This window comes from Protopterus annectens, chromosome 7.part0 (assembly GCF_019279795.1).
Source record: "Protopterus annectens isolate FY-2018-M chromosome 7.part0, PAN1.0, whole genome shotgun sequence".
Taxonomy (NCBI): domain Eukaryota; kingdom Metazoa; phylum Chordata; order Ceratodontiformes; family Protopteridae; genus Protopterus; species Protopterus annectens.
Window position 1 is genome coordinate 659,435,447 of NC_056739.1, and position 16,333 is coordinate 659,451,779.

Genomic DNA, 16,333 nt, shown 5'->3' on the forward strand with positions numbered 1-16,333 from the left:
AAAAGTATGCATGTCCAAATGAGGTAAACCTCTGATTGCAAATAGTAAAAAGGGTAACTGAAGGATGACACCCGGTCTTAGATTTTAACATCGGCAACAATAACTACCTCAGCATGATTTTCAATGGTTTATTAAGCCTCTCTGGCAATCCCTTCCTTTATGTATGGTAAGCAGATGCCTTCAACTATCATAACTGACACAGTACTCTTGTCAAAGAGTGCCAGTGACTAGTATGCACTTTAATGATATCCATTTTTGGAGACCATTACCAGTCTTCAGGCAATGACTTTAGCATTAGCTTTATGTAATGCCAATTCTGCACATTTACTATACAGTCCATTATGACGAGTATGTGCTGATACCCGCCATCAGATTCTAGTAGTGGCATTAGATGTCCACAGGAATAATTCAAATATTTCTATGATAGACATTTGATAAGATACTTTTATATCATAGATTGGGCATAGTTCTTTACAGTGTGTTTTACAGTGAAGCCATCAAATGTTTTTGTTGTTGTTTGTACTGCAGTTACATCACCCTAGTCTGTAGTCTGTTGCCATCTGGCCAAGTATTTTTTCTTTTATTTTTCTCCCTGCTACACTGTAGTGCATACATTTGTTATGTATATATGTTTCAACTCACTTCTACTGAAGGCTTCTCTTATAATGCCTGATTTTATGTTTGTATGAACAGCACAGTTACTGAATAATGTAGATTGTTAGTACAGGAGAGTTTCTGTTTGTGAAGAGTTTTGTCATTGACTAGAGTTGCTTCCTTTTTTTCATATATGCTACACACTCTAGCTGGCTGCCTTTTCTAAGTGCTTAAATATCAGATTTACTGTTGTGTAGCAGAGTGAGAACCAACAGTCTTATTACCTGTCCCTCTAACATCTGTAAACCTACATCTCAGTAACACCATACTTGCATGCAAACACATATCTCTTGTTAGTTTAGTTTATTTTTCTTTCTGTCCTATACTGTGAAAGCCACCATTTTTGTTTTTAGTAATCACAACATTGCATACCTACAAATATCTCCTGTAAGCTTATTGTCCTGTTTAAAAGCTAGAAAGCTGAAATGCACAACTGTGAAATATAGTGCGCTACTCTTGTTTGCCAAACATTACTTAATGTGGATGAGTATAGGACAAATAGTACTGCACCTAACTAGTTCAAACATCAAGAAATCCTTAACTAACATTTCCTCTGTCTCTCTACCAGTGAAACAAGCACATATAAGTTTGATTGCTGCTGCAAAAGTTATCTTATCCCACTACCTAAAGAACTTGCACAGCTGAATTTCACCTGCGGTTGTAAAGGTTCACAAGGAGTAAATACACCTGGTTAAATCTATGTAAGGCAATTTCCAAGACTCGAACTAATAACTTAATTTGTTAAGTCATGCATTAGTGTGCTTTGTTTTGTAGTGTTGAATCTGCTGGAAGGATATCCCCACCCCTACTTGCCCACACTCACAGGAAGTTTACTGCTGAAGGTGAAGCGACATTAACACTTCATCATATTTTACTCATCAGTGTAATATATCCCTTGAAAAACATTGAAAAGCCCATAACTATAAAATTAGATGCTGTGACTAGAGTCAAGTATTTAGAGTTCAGAGACAGTGTCTTTGTATCCATGAACATTCTACCTCACTCATTGTGGTAAACCATCTGGGGGGGTTCTTCCCGCTCCATTCGCTCTGCTCACTATGATCCCCCCGCCCTTCCCCCATATCCCATAAACCCCCAGCACCTCTACTCTTATCCTAAGCAAACCTCTCCCCCTCATTCCTATGATCCAATTAAATAAAACTCTACCTTGTCCACACCCACATTTCATTCACACCTTACTTTCTTTTATTTAGCCAAACTTATCTGCTCTCCATTACATCCATCACCTTGAATTCTCATCCCCTCTACTATAATTCTTTTTTAACTTTCTGTATTTTACCATCCCAATACAATCCCCACCTCAAACTATCTCACATTAACTCCAGGCTTATCACTTCTCTTCTGCTATACACACACACACTAACACTGCACCATAATTTTACTACTGACCAATCATCTCCCCCACCCCTCTTTATCATAAACTGCAAGGCAAAACACATAACCACATTGTCAAAGCTCACTCTGAAGTCAAAACATTTCCAACCTTACCTTCACAAATATCACATAATCTCCATTTACACCCGATATTACATTCAAGTGCATAAATACCTCTTTTACTATTTTTAAACCCACTATCACAGTTGACATGTTCCTCCTAACCTGCCTAGCCTTTTAACCTTTAATTCTCAACCTCGCTACAGCTATATCCTCGTATACCCCCCCACACCAATACACACCAACAACCACCCCAACCTTCTCTCCAATAAACACAGCTTCTCACATATCCCCTCCAAGATTTTCCCTATACCCTCCCATATTATTCAAGCCACAAATTGGCATTCTCACCTTCTAGGAAACCACACTTGACACCAGTGCCATTACCTAGGAATAAAAACACTTCCCATGGTACTCATTCCTCATTGTCTGTCTGCTCAAATGTGGAGAACTACATCCTAACCCTGGCCCACCCTTTAATCCTAACCACAAGAGTAACTCTAAAGATTTAAACATACTTAGACTGAACCTTAGAAGTATATGTAATAAAATGGCCCCACTGCATGCCTGGATTGATCAAAATAAACCTGGCATACTACCCCTTTCCGAAACATGGCTACATCCCAATGTAAAAAGACTCAGAAATAATACCTCCAAATGTTGCAATAACCAGAAGAGATTGATCTAAAAAAAAGGGAGGAGGGATAGCACTTGTATATCCCTCTATGCTCAACATCTCACCCTACACCAGTAATATGGCCATCTTTTCCAGTGCTGAGGTACTAATCTCTTTTCTGAACCTCAACATATCAAAAAGATGAGACTTGCCACAGCAGAAGTATAAAAATAAATCCTTTAAAGGCTGCAGTAAAACACTTTCACGTTCAAATGACGCTTCTTCAGACTTTAATAACTACACTAAAGCACATCCATTTAAATAGTACTGCCTATACATTTAACATAAACACATTAAATCCATTTACTAATTAAACTAATTAAAACATTTAAAGACATATACACTTTGGAACCAACAAATAAAAATTCCTGTAAGTACATATGTCTGAGAAATAATATATATACTTATATATATATATATATATATATATATATATATATAAAGAACTAAAAAGCAAAAAAAATCAAAAAATATCTTAGTGAAACACTAAAACCAATATAAAAAGTCATGAATAGCACAGTAATATAGACTGTCATTAATAAAGCATTTTAAAATCAATGTAAATAGGGGTGTGCTGCTAGGAAAGGCTGGAGAGTCACCTTTTCATTTAATCCATGCCCCCTGTGACTGGAGTTTTAATATCCACCTGTTTTCACTTTCCTCAGTATGGTTCCTAATGTCACCTAGTCTGTCTGTTTTATTTATTAACTCTAAAACATTAAATTTAAACTTATGTAATTAATGTCCCTACATCTAAGACATGTCTTGCTAGTGCATTTCGGTCGTCCTCCCTATTGATCGCATACACATGCTCCCAAACACGTTCACAAAGGCTTCTATTAGTTTTGCCTATATAAAAAAACTGACATGTCTGACAGACTGCGAGATAAACTAAATCCCTAGATTTGCAGTCGGCATAGAAATTAAATCTATGTTCATGTCCTGTGTCAGGGTGTATAAAGTGATTATTGCAAGACATATAAAGACATTGATTGCATCCTCTGCATATAAAAGTGCCTTGTCTGAGAGATAAGATAGGCATTTTTTTGTTGTCCTCAAAGCACAATAGCCTCTTCAATGACTTGGTGTTCCTATATGAAAAACTGGGTTGTTGTCCTACTAACTCTGCAATCCTATCATCAGTAGTTTGGATATCCCAGTTCTTGCTAATAATGTTTGTAACCTTCATATTTTTGTTGGAATAGGGAATTATCATCATATTCCTCTTCATTTGTTGACCACTGTTGTTAGTACTACCTATGCTCCCTCTTTTCCTATACAGAAAAGGTTTCCCTTTTCCTTGTCTCATAGCAGTATTAACATGATATGCACTTGCTACTTCTTTCTTAGTGTATCCTCTCAATGAAAAATTCCCAGCTAACATATCCTGCTTCATTCTGTAGTTATCATCATTAGTAGTAAGCCGTGATATCCTAAGTGTTTGACTTTTTACAATGTTATGATAAATATGTTGGGGATGCATACTACTACGATGTAGAATGCTGTTCCTCCAACAAGATTTCCTATATATTTCAGAATGTACCATATTGCCTTCTTTATTTGTGTATCTAAAAATTCTATTTTAACATCAGAACTTTTAGCTTCAAATCTTAGAAAGTCAGTAGTACCATTTATATAATTAATGAACTCACAAGCTCCATTTCAGTGCCAGCCCATGCAAAGAAAACATCGTCCACAAAACGCTTATAAAACTTGATTTGGTCACTATATAAAGTGTTAGCCATGATGCAATTCCTCTCCCAAAATGCTAACACATATGAGTTTGCACAAGGGGTACCCATGGCTACCCCTTTTTTCTGTAAATAGTATGTGCCATCATATAAAAAAACATTGTTATTCAATACCAGTTCTAATAATGCTAGAAGTCTGATAATTATATTCCTGGAGATTCCTTCTTCAATTAGAATCAGTCTTACAAACTCCATACCAGTGTCATTTGGGATCGAAGTGAACAATGACACTACGTCCAAGGTGACTAACAGGTCATTACTTATATTATTTGAAGACACATACTCGCCATAACTCTCCAAGAACTCCTGACTGTCTTTCAATTTCAACTTATTCCTGTCCACTATTGGCCTGAAGTGTTTTTCAACAAAAATGGAAACAGGTTCCATTAACCACCCATTGCCTGAGACAATTGGTCTCATAGGGGGGTTAACTAAAGTTTTATGTATTTTGGGAAATCCTCTAAGAGTAGGAACTAATGGTTGCTCAACATGAAAATATTTGTATAAATCACTATCAATGGTGTTGCATAAAAATAGATTGTATAATTCAGAGTGCATGCTCTTAATCTGTTTAACTGCATACTATTCAATATTTGGCATGTCACAGAATCATCCAACAAATTTGTCATAGTGTTAAGATACATATTGCGGTCTAAGACCACAATAGCCCCACCTTTATCTGCTTGTTTAATCGCTATATCGTGATTGTCCTGCAATTTCTTAATAGCTTGAAACTCATCATGTGTCAAGTTATAAAACTCTGGTTTACAGCGTGAATTATAAAGTTCAATCAAATCACGTTCACAAGCTCTCTCAAAAGTGTCTAATAAGGGATGTCCTTGAGGAATAAAAGTGGAAGGTTTAGTGAAAAAATTCCTATTCCCCATTTCATTATCACCAAATAACATTCTCAGACTAACACTTCTGGTAAACATTCTAATGTCCACCAAGATATCAACTAAATCTGCTGATTTAGAAGGTATGAAGGAGAGGCCTCGGTTAAGTAGGCACCTCTCACTTTTAGTTAAATTATAGTTAGATACGTTCACTACTAAGTCTTAGTACTCATTCCTCTATCTGCTCAAATGTGGAGAACTACATCCGAACCCTGGCCCACCCTTTAATCCTAACCACAAAAGTAATCCCAAAGATTTAAATATACTTAGACCGAACCTTATAAGTATATGTAATAAAATAGACCCACTGCATGCTTGGATTGATCAAAATAAACCTGACATACTAGCCCTTTCTGAAACATGGCTACATCCCAATGTAAAAAGACTCAAAAATAATACCTCCAAATTTTGTAATAACCAGAAGAGCTTGATCTAAAAAAAGGGGGAGGGATAACACTTGTATATCCCTCTATGCTCAACATCACACCCTACACCAGTAATATGGCCATCTTTTCCAGTGCTGAGGTACTAATCTCTTTTCTGAACCTCAACATATCAAAAATAATTGTACAATAGTAATACATACCCCACCAGGTAACAATATACCAGTGTTAGAAAATCTTTTATCCTGGACATCGCAAACAATAATCTTAGGAGACGTAAATATAGACTGGCAAACCATAGTTTCCAACTCCCCCACAAATAGTATAAATCTGTATGTTTTTTCTCAGCTGAACAATACAGCAAAGATCTTGCCTGCCAATCCACCCTAGACTGGATCCTAGTATCCCACCCTGCCAATTACCCCTCTTCTGGTACACTGTCTAGCTCCCTTAGTTATCATCTACAAGCTTATTCAGTTATAACAAACCCCCAACACCTAAGAGTACACACTATAAAATCAGTTAGGAACTCAACTATTTTTTGTCAGCATAAATTCAACAATCTCCTAAACAAAATAGAGTGGACACCCCTTAAACAACTACCCCTTAGTGATGCTGTACTATACTTCAATAACACCTTCCTTCACATACTTATACACTAGCTCCCATTCAAATGAAAATAATTAAAAAGAACTCAGTGCCATGGCTGTCTAAGGAATGTAAACACCTGATGAAGCAAAGTGACCTAGCCTGGTCAACCTAGAAACAAAACAAATATCAACAAAATCATGTTGATTTCAAAACACTACATAACAAAGTGACAAACTAATCAACCAAGATAAAAAGTCATAACATTCCCATCTTCAACTCCAGCATAAAATCAACCCCAGTAAATGGTGGCACTCCATATCTCCTCTACTTAACCCTGGAAGAAATGGAGAGCACCCCCTATCACCTGATACCCCTCCATCACAAATAGCTGAAAACAACCACTTATAAAATCAAGTTTGGGCCTACTAACACCCTTAATGCTGTATCCCCCACCCTTCAACCTATTCAGATGCCAACCCCAGACCATCAACTACTTCTAACCCTGTCATTATTAACCCCCTACTCCACAAAATATCATACAAACCCCATTCTCATTTCAGACCATGCCCACTGACACTATTAAGAAACTGCTACAAAAACAAAAACCCTGCTCTACTTCAGCTGACAGTCTTCCACCAGACAACCTCCAACTGGCTGCTAACTCAGTCGCCTACCCAATCAGTATCCCAATAAATAGGTCTTTGTCTGAATCAGAAGTACCTACCACATGGAAACAATCTGACATCACCCCCATCCACAAAGCAGGCAACTCTTTTGATCAATCCAACTTCTGTCCCATATCCATCTTATCGCCCATATCCAAAATTCTTGAGAAAGGTATCCATCAGCAGGTAATCCAATATCTATTTGCAAAACAACCTTTTAACCAAAACCCAACATGACTTCTGACCTAGCCACAGCACAGCTACAACCTTATTATCTTTTGCAGACACAGTGAACAGGGCCAGAGATGCAGGATGCTATACAGCCTCAGTATTCCTTGATCTCTCCAAGGCCTTTGACACAGTGTCTCACCCCTTACTTTTGAACACACTGTCTAACTGAGACTTCTCACATAAGAGTAAAATTGTTTCAGAGCTACCTCAAGGATCATAAACAAATAGTGAAATGGTCCAATAAACTGTCATCCTTTCTCCACAACCCTACTGGAGTCCCTCTAGGCTCAATCCTAGGTCTCCTTCTCTAACATTTTCACAAACAACCTTCACACTGCTTCTAACCCTGAGACCCTCATTCAATATGCTGATGATTCCAACATAATCTGTACTGCTCAATTACTACCAGAACTACTTTCAAAAACTCAGGCCAACTCTTTCTTAATCCAAAGAAGACAAAACTAGTTCTGTTTCATGCCAAAAACAACTCCACTGTCACTGATCATTTCAGCATCCTTGCATTTGAGAACACTGTCATAGAAAGTACAGAAAACCAGACTTCTAGGTGTTATTGACAAACTTTCATTTGACCCCCATATACAGCAAAATATAAAGAAAACTCATCAAAAATGGGGACTCCTACAGAAACAAACATTTTTTTTTACTGCAGCAGCCAAAACATTTTTACTTCCCTCACTTCTTTATGGTGCCCCTATCCTAACTAACAAAACTTCTACCCCAAGCAAGATGGAACAGTGCTACAACAAAGATGCAAAGTTTGCCACAAATTAACTATCACACACACCACTGTAAACCAATCTTAGGATTAAACTGGCTTGAACTCTCCAACCAACTTGCCTTTATTCAGCTATCCACCTTGCACACCCTTATTTTCAAACCTACTGCTTGCCCTGCACTAACCAATCTAGTCACACCCTTACACACCAAATCGATCCCTATGATCAGAAGGCAAAATCTCTTAGCTATCTCAAAACCCACAAGAAAACCAGGTCACTGTCTGTATTCTCATACTCTTTCTCTATACTTTGGAATTCACTAGCTCTAGCTACCAGGTACCCATTTCAAAGCCTCTAAAAATAATCTCAAAATACATGGCTCTGCTCCTGCATAAAGCCTGCCTAATGCTCAGGTTTTCATCTTCTTCCACACTAGCCTCATCCTCTTCTTCTGTGACATTTCAATCCTTCACAGACTGCAAATCCTAAGGGCTTCTAATTCCTTCTCTGTTTCTATACCACATCCTCAGGCTACTGCTCATGCTGTGTTGCTTCTACTCTTCTTAAATCTCTCACTGTCTATCTACATCACTAACCTTCTGGCTGCTATTTTCCTAACTGAAACAAACATTCTATTTTTCATGTACTGTATCAGTCAGTGTCACACACTGCACTACCTACATACTATTTTTTGGACAATATCTACATGTATGGTGAGTGACTCATCATCATCTTCTTTCGGCTGTTTCCATTAGGGGTCACCACAGCGGATCATCTGTTTCCATTTCTTCCTGTCCTCTGCATCTTGCTCTGTCACACCAACCACCTGCTTGTCCTCTCTCACCACATCCATAAACCTCATCTTAGGCCTTCCTCTTTTCCTGTTACCTGGTAGCTTCATCCTTAGCATCCTTTTCCCAATATACTCAGCATCCCTCCTCGGCACATGTCCAAACCAACATAATCTTGCCTCTCTGGCTTTGACACCAAACCTTCCAACCTGGGCTGACCCTCTAATATACTTATTCCTGATCCTGTCCAACCTCGAGACACGCACTGCAAATCTTAACATCTTTAACTCTGCCACATCCAGCTCTAACTCCTGCCTTTTTGTCAATGCCACTGTCTCCAACCCATGTAACATAGCTGGTCTTACTACCCTCTTGTAGACCTTCCCTTTACCTCTTACTGGTACTTGTTTGTCACAAATCACTCCTGACACTCTTCTCCACCCACTCCATCCTGCCTGTACTCTCTTCTTCACCTCTCTTCCACACTCACCATTACTCTGAACTATTGATCCCAAGTATTTAAACTCATCCACCTTTGCCACTGCTACTCCTTGTATCCTCACCATTCCTCTATCCTCCATCTCATTCACACACATATATTTCTTAGTTCTGCTGACCTTCATTCCTCTTCTCTCTAGAGCATATCTCCATCTCTCCAGGGTCATCTCCACCTGTTCCCTACTCTCACTACAGATCACAATGTTAACTGCAAACATCATAGTCCACGGGGACTCCTGTCTGGTGAGACATGTATGGTGAGTGACTATTATTGTCTATAATGTTTTAACTCTATAGAATTGTCTAGATGTGTTGTAATATATTGCAACATCATGTAACATAGTTTGTTCTTTCAACTTATTTTTGTATAGTGTTTGTGATGATTGGGGAGAGATGGGTGAAGGCTGCCAGCTTAGTCAAATAGAATTTGATACATAATTCTATCAACTGTATAAATAAATGCAAAATACAGGCATGTTTTCTTGAAAATAAATGTAAAATACAGGCATGTTTCTTGAGTGTTAAGAATACTGTGAAATGTGCAACTGCAAAATATGTGACAACATTGTACTCTACTGGCCCAGTAAAGCCTATTGTACCCTTTAATGTTAGAATTCAGCCCGAGGGTGGCTGGATGAAGATTTCATGCCCATTGTTTTAAGGCTAAAGTTTATGACTAGAATTTAGATGTAGAAGGTGCTTTATTGCTCTGGTTTCTGCTAGCATATACATGTGAAATGTCTTCTATTGTTGTAAGTTTCTGTGCAGGTGTTAGATTGCTAAAGAATGCAGTTTGTTTGCCTGGGAAAAACTAAGTGTCAAAAATGATGTAATTTGGGGAGGGACCCAGCAAACATGTTTGTTAGTAATGTTTAAATACTATTTCTCACAAGAGACTGAAAGCATTTTGACTTTGGACATCTAACTTACCAGCACTCTGCCTATGCTCACATGTAAGTTCTTGGCACTGTGATTTCTTGTAGGAATAGTTAAAGCTAGTAAAGATTAATTAGGTATTTTCTCTGAAATCAGACCTGTCCTACTGTATTTTTTTAAGTTTCTGTGTGATCTCTGAACTCTTAGATATCTTTGTGGTGTAGTAGTTTTGTCATGTGTTTTAATTATTTATTATTAAATATTCTTAAAACCTACTACCTGTGGCTGATGTGTTGAGATAAGCTCTAGAGTACATTGCATATTTATAGAGATTATTGTAATAGGCCACTCTAAAGTAAGCCTTGACCGTTAGTCATACTACCATTGGATATTAATATTGCACAGTAATAATTGGACACCCTTTTAAGGGCCTTTTAGTAGCTGATATTATTAACTGGGTGGTGGCAGTAATTACTACCATATAGTCTGGGTAAAGGGGCACAGCTGGAGAATCTGTGTCAGCCTTTCCCAGGAGTGTCCGTGAAGTCGTATAAATACTTATCAAAGTGTGTGTGTGTGTTGTGTCAGCTACTTGGCAGGGACATGAAGCACTGGTTGGACAGAGAGGGTATTTGAAGCTTTAGCTTGCCCATTTAGACTGAGACTTGGACCCTATAGTTGTGCCAGTGGGGAGTCTTATTGGGGACCTAGTGAAAAGGGAGCAACCAGCCCCAGACTGACTGTGATCTCTGTGTGCACATTAAGGGAAATTGTACTTTACTGTGTGTATTAGTTATCCTTTTCACTTCTATGAGACAACCTCCCTGGTGTTAGTGGTGAGGAATGAGGCTCCTTGATTGCTGGGCCAGGGCACAGTCATCACAAGTGGTGGCAGTGGTGGGATCTACTTCAAATACTAATTGGCATGTAGTGGTGTGGGTAGAGCGAATTCCTGTAGCTTATGTGCAGTGATCTCTGAAAGTGTTTTGTACTCAAACAGCCATGCAGTGTATACTCAGAGTTCAAATCACAATTGTTTTATTTCTTTTGTTAGCTTAGTGTTAGTCAGGGTGAGCAAGCAGCATGTCAGCAGGAGAGTATGGAAAGCTGACAAGGAGCCAGCTGGCAGAGATGTGCCAGGCTAGGGGACTGGTGCATGGAAACCTGACTAAAGCAGACCTGATTGCATTCTTGGTTACAGCTGCATCAGAGAACAGCAGCCCGGAGGACAATCACACTGATAGTGGAGATACAATATCCTCAGAGAATGAACAGCTCAACCTTTCTGCAGTGGACTTAAATATCCAGCTGTAGCTAAAGAGATTTGAGTTGGAGGCCAGGTGTTTGGAAATAGAAGCCGCCGATAAAATGAAGAGTCTAAAAGCTGAGGAAAATGAATGACACAGGAGGCATGAGAGGGAAATGCTGACTCTTTGCCAGAGTCATGAAAATAATGGGGAAGGGAGTAACTGGACCCCAGAAGCACAAAAGCTCAGTAAATTTCTTCCACAGTTTAAAGATGGGGATAATTTTGATAGCTTCATTCATATGTTTGAGCGGGTATGTAAACAGCATGAAGTTGACCAAAGGCTCTCGGTATGGTTCCTGACCCCCTTACTCCATGATAAAGCTGTAAATTCTTTAGCAAAAATGCATGACACTGACTGTTTTGATTATACTGCTGTAAAAAGACATTTGTTAGAATGTTTTAAGCTAATACCTGAAATGTATAGGAAAATGTTTTGTGAGCATAGATGCAAGGCAGATGAAAATGTATGTGAATAGGTTGTTGAACTGAGCACTTATTTTCATAGCTGGGTGAGTGGATGTCAGGTCACCACTTTTGAAGGGCTGGCATACCTTTTGGTAAGGGAACAAGCCTTTAGCACTTTGCCTGAGGACATGAGGATCTGGTTAGCTGATAAACAGTGTGCTACTTCAGAGGAGTTGGGGAAGAAGGGAGACCTATAACTAGCAAGCAGGGCAGCCCTGCACAGGAAGGGGACCCCTAGTATGGCTCATGGGACTAAAGGAACCCATGGTGGGTAGCACAGACTGCCACAACAGAATCCACCAGTAGCAGGGGAAGCCACTAGTCCAGGTACATGTCCAGGAGCTAGGTTTAAATGTTTTGAATGCAACCAGTGGGGCCATGGGGCATACAGATGTCCATGGAGGCAAGGTGGGGAACCAAAGGTGAGGGAGCCAGTAAGTGGTCAAGACAAAATGCCAATAGTAAGTTGTCTTGAGATAACAGGGGTATGGAACTATCATCCTGCAGATGTCCTGAGAGGAAAGGATTTGGATGAGCCAGTACTATGTACTTATGCAGTTGCATGCAGTGAGGCTAGGAGACAAGCATGTGGATCTGGTAGCCTGGGGGAGACCCAGACAGACTGCATACTTGCAGCCAGGACTGCTGAGGTGGTTACTTCAGAGAGTGAGCTATGCTGTAGCAGTCAGACTGAATGTGTGCCACAGCTGCTTGTGGGTACTGATGCTCCCTTGGACAGGGTAACTGCAAAGATAGAAGCTGACAGTGAGGCACCAATGTCAGAGGATGCCAGACTTCCTGTGGAAGGGGAGCTGGGAAGGGTTACAAGGAAAGACTTGAGACGGGCTTAGCTCTCAGACCCTACATTGCAAGGCCTGAGGCAGGTAGCTAGGGAGGCACCTGATTCTCAAGGTAAGGGGGGATCTGTATACTGGGACAAAGGGTTACTATACAGGGAGTGGACTCCTGAGGGAGGGCTAGAAGGTGAGAGAGTACAGCAGTTGGTAGTGTCTAGAGCTTACCTTCTGGCACTTCTAGAAATAGCCCATGATATTCCCTTTGAAGGTCATGTGGGCATAAAACGTACAAAGAGGCATATTATGCAAAACTTCTATTGGCCTGGAATTTCCAGAACATGGTACTGCAGGACCTGTGAGCAGTGTCAAAAGGTAGGTAAAGCAGGAGACAAGGTGAGAGCTCCTTTGATGTCTTTGCCTGTGATTGAGGAGCAATTTCAGAGGGTAGCTATGGATATTGTGGGTCCTCCGAGTACCCCAAGTTCCACAGGGAAAAAGTATATCCTAGTGATTGTAGATTATGCTGCACGATACCCTGAGGCAGTGGCTTTGTCCTCCATTGAGGCCAAGAAGGTGTCAAATGCTTTGCTAGAGATTTTCAGCAGGGTAGGTTTCCCAAAGGAAATACTGTCTGACAGAGGTGTCAATTTTATGTCAGACCTGCTGGCTTGTCTGTGGAAGTCCTGTGGGGTGAAGCACATGAAGACCACTCCCTACCATCCCCAGACTAATGGTCTTGTTGAGAGGTTAAACTCTACAATCAAGTCCATGCTAAGGGCATTTGCAGATCAGTTTAAGAGGGAGTGGGACAAATGTTTGCCCCATCTGTTGTTTGCTTACAGAGAGGTTCCCCAGGAATCCACAGACTTTTCACCCATTGAGTTGCTGTATGGGCATAGGGTGAGGGGACCTCTAGATTTAATTTGAGATGAGTGGGAAGGTGAGTATGAGCCTCACAAGGAGTCTGTTGTGGCATATGTCCTGAACCTCAGGACAAGGCTCAGGGAACTCATGGCCTGGCCCAGGAGAACCTGGCAGAAGCCCAACAGAAAAAGGTGTGGTATGACAGGAATGCTAGAGAGTATGCTTTTGGGCAGCAGGTGATGGTTCTCATTCCTGTCACCTGTCAGACACAACAAGTTGCAAGCAGCTTGGGAGGGACCCTACAAGGTGGTAAGAAAGGTATGTGATGTTAACTACATGGTGGAAGTGCTAGGCAGACTGCAGGGGCACAAATTGTACAATGTTAACATGATGAAACCTTAACATGATAGGGAGGCCCTTGTGCTGAGCATTTGCAGTGGATTGCAGGAGGAGTCTAGGGGAGATCTGGGGACTGATCTCCTCAGTGAGGCTCGGGCTGACACCTTGGTGGAAGGGGTAGCAATGTCCCAGCAACTATCGCCTACCCAGGTTCGAGAAATCTGAGCAGTGTTGCAGGAGTTTGGGGGCATGCTCACTGGGAAGCCAGGTGGATACAAGACCCCAAAGGTCTATCAGGCAAGCCCCTTATAGGGTGCCTGAGAAAGTCAAACAGACTCTGAGTGAAAAGGTACAGGAGATGTTGGAACTAGGGGTGATTCAAGAGTCCAACAGTCCCTGGGCCTTACCAGTGGTGTTGGTGCCAAAGCTGGATGGCAGCAACATGTTCTGTGTGAATTACAGGAAATTAAAAAGTTGCACAGAATCTGATGCTTACCCCATGCCTAAGACAGATGAGGCCCTAGAGCAGCTGGGAGGGGGCTAAATATCTTACAACCATTGATCTTACCAAGGGGTACTGGCAGGTGCCCTAGACTCCCAGTGCTAGAGAGAAGTCCACCTATGTGACTCCTTTTGGCTTGTATGAGTTCACAAAGATGCCCTTTGGGATGAAGAATGACCCAGCGACTTTCCAGAGGCTGGTAGATCATATCTTAGCAGGAGCAGGAGGGTTTGTGCTTCATTACATTGATGATATTGCTATCTACAGCCATTCCTGGCAAGAGCACCTTCAGAATGTCAGTGAGGTGCTGGGCAGACTACAGAGGGCAGGGTTGACCATTAAGCCAAGCAAATGTCAGATGAGTATGGCAGAGGTCTCCTACCTAGGACAAAGTGGGAAGATTAAGCCAGAACCTGCCAAAGTGGAAGCTATTCAAGCATGGCTTGCACCTGTTACCAAAAAGCAGGTGAGGGCATTCTTAGGGACAGCAGGGTACTATAGTAAGTTTGTCCCCAATTATAGTACTATAGCTGCTCTCCTCACAGACCTGACAAGAAAGAATAGGCCAGATAAGGTAGCGTGGACCCCAGCATGTGAGCAGGCATTTCAGAAGACTTTGTTGTGCAGGTGGATGCTTCAAACTATGGGGTGGGGGCTGTACTTAGCCAGATTTCTTCAGATGGAGAAAAGCACCCAGTGGTTTATCTCAGTCATAGGCTCCAACCCAGGGAGGAATGCTATGCAGTGGTAGAAAAGGAATGTCTAGCCATAGTGTGGGCACTACAAAAACTTCAGCCTTATCTGTATGGAAGAAAATTCACTGTGCTGATAGATCACAACCCTCTAACATGGTTAAACAGAGCCAGTCAGCAAAATGCCAAATTGCTAAGATGGAGCCTGGGGTTGCAAGCATATATGTCAGTACAGCACCACAGTGGGAGTAGCAATGCCAATGTATATTGGCTCTCAAAACAGGGAATGGGGTGAGGTACATCCAGATAGACCTGACACTCTCAAGGAATGTTTCTCAAGGGGCAGTTGAAAAACTTGCTTGAGTTCCCCGGGGGGGGGGGGTCACGATTGGGGAGAGATGGATGAAGGCTGCCAGCCTAGTCAAATAGAATTTGATACATAATTTTATCAACTGTATAAATAAATGTAAAATGCAGGCATGTTTTCTTGATAATAAATGTAAAATACAGGCATGTTTCTTGAGTGTAAAGAATACTGTGAAATGTGGAACTGCAAAATATGTAACAACATTGCACTCTACTGGCCTAGTGAAGCCTGTTGTACCCCTTTCATGTTAGAATTCTGCTCCCAGGGCGGCTGGATGAAGATTTCATGTCCATTGTTTTAAGACTAAAGTTTATGACTAGAATTTAGATGTGGAAGGTGCTTTATTGCTTTGGTTTCTGCTAGCATATACATGTGAAATGTCTTCTATTGTTGTAAGTTTCTGTGCAGGTGTTAGATTGCTAAATAATGCAGTTTGTTTGCCTGGGAAAAACTAAGTGTCAAAAATGATGTAATTTGGGGAGGGACCCAGCAAACATGTTTGTTAGTAATTTTTAAATACTATTTCTCACAAGAGACTGAAAGCATTTTGACTTTGGACATCTAACTTACCAGCACTCTGTCTATGCTCACATTAAGTTCTTAGCACTGTGATTTCTTGTAGGAATAGTTAAAGCTAGTAAAGATTAATTAGGTATTTTTCTTTGAAATCAGACCTGTAATACTGTATTATTTTAAGTTTCTGTGTGATCTCTGAACTCTTGGATATCTTTGTGGTGTAGTAGTTTTGTCTTGTGTTTTAATTATTTATTATTAAATATTTTTAAAACCTTCTA